The following is a 2,156-nucleotide window of genomic DNA, read 5'->3' on the forward strand; positions in this document are numbered from 1 at the left end:
CCGCTATTCTAAGGTACTGATGGCTTATTATTTGTAGCATTCCCGTTTGCTTTTTTTTTTAGTTTATTTCAATGGGAACATCGTACCACTGTTTTAAGGTACTGATGGCTAATTATTTGTAGCATTCCCGTTTCTAGTTTTTTTTGGTTTATTTCATGGGAAATCATACTACTATTTTAAGGTACTGATGGCTTATTATTAGTAGCATTCCCGTTTGCTTTTTGTTTTTTGGGTTTATTTCAAGCATTCCCATACACTATGAATAAGGTAAGGAAAGTGATAGGGCGGCAGCCGGTGTTACCGAGTTTGAGTAACATCCTTATTAAAATAATAATATAAAATCAAATCAAATCTTTTATTTCAATCTTCCCACCCAAATGAATTTTATGTTTTACAATTGCGCCACAATTAATAAGGGTATTAGTGGAAGTTGGGTTTAATTAAATCTGGAGAAACTGTTTTCCAGCAACAATGCCGAGAGACATCCAGTGCTCAACTTCTATGGAACGTAACTTCTATGGAAAGTGTAACCATGGTTGCTGATTGTTGCTCTCTTTTGTTCATTATTTTGTTTAGTAGAACAATTTTTCATAAATTGGCGTACTTTTGCATTAAAAAATTAAACTATGTCATGTCGGTAAACGAAACTTATCAACCTATTTTCCGAATTTTTGCAATATATTATGTACTCCGTAACTCATTTCTCCAAGATTTTATCCATTAAATAAAATTGGCAGCCTTCTTTTCAGTACCGAATTAGCTAAATCTGATTTCCTCTCATCAATTTCATTAATTAATTGATAACAAGAAATGTATTTCCCACATTACCCTTTTTCAATAAAACAGTTTGAAATTCAAAAAGTTCAGGGACAAACTGAAAATTATTGGTAATTTACTAAAACATCCTCGGTGTTTAGGGATGTCATTGGGGCGGGGCATTGGTGGATATAGGCTCCCCCGTACCCGTACCCGCCAAGCATTCTCATACCCATACCCGCCCACCGCCCATGGCGGGTACAAGTTTTCATACCCGTACCCGCCCCGCCGGGTAGAAATCTAGACCCGTACCCGCCCCATTTACCCACCAACCACGTATATTATAATTTTTTTGATACTTTTTTTTGAATAAAATGTAGTTTAATCACTATGAATTTCCTCAAATTTTCATTTTAATATTTTTAATTTAAGATTTTCTATATAAGTTAATAAAGAACATAATAAAAAGTCAAAATAATGTATTTATGGGTAGGCGGGGATTAGGTGGGTATGACGTAAAACCCATCCCCGCCCCACCACCCATGGTGGGTGAAATTTTTGTACCCGTACCTGCCCCACCACCCGCGAAAGCACTACCCATATCCGCCCCAACTGGGGCGGGTGCGGGGCGATACCCGCTTTTACCCGCCCCGCTGTCATCCCTATCGGTGTTACTGAAAGTGAGTTACACCGGGTGTCATCTAATATACTTTTCTCCTCACAAAAAGTGGGCACATGTTACCATTGGTTTGGTATGGAGGGAGTATCATTTTAACATTGATTTTGTTATATTTACCTTTTTTTTTTAAAGAAAGTTATATTTGCCTTAATTTAATATCTTCGCAAATATGTTAATGATTTTCTTCTACCAAAATATTTATAATTTTATATCTAATAATATCCTAATATTATTTTATAGTTGTATATTTATTATTATTAGATGACATTGATTTAAGATTTGGTAATATGATACTGATCTCCTTGGCAATGGTACGTTTTACCAGCAGTCCAGCACCAACCCAGACCACAAACTAATATCAACACCACCGGCTCTCCGTCGGGCACTAGCCAAAACTGAACGATTACCAATACCGAAACAGAGAAAAAGTAGTTGCCACATTCTGGTTATGGAATAGGGGAGGGGAATTGCAGGAAGCCCTTGTTGCCTAAAATAGTAAGCATCAGTGGCGCCAAGGGATATTTCTGGCCTCCCAAGTTTTCCACCTGCAAACAGGATGGCTTCTTCTAAGAGGGTCGACAAGGGGTTCGAACTGTCAGACACTGTCAATGCTGGCTTCCAAAATTTGTCAAGCACTGAAGCCTTCTGCTTATACTGCCCAAGCAATTCAACAGTTATTCCCCCTCACGCGACAATGATTAGGAAGAAAAGCTAGTTGCAT

The sequence above is a fragment of the Silene latifolia genome, chromosome 3 (assembly GCF_048544455.1).
Source record: "Silene latifolia isolate original U9 population chromosome 3, ASM4854445v1, whole genome shotgun sequence".
NCBI classification, from domain to species: Eukaryota; Viridiplantae; Streptophyta; class Magnoliopsida; order Caryophyllales; family Caryophyllaceae; genus Silene; species Silene latifolia.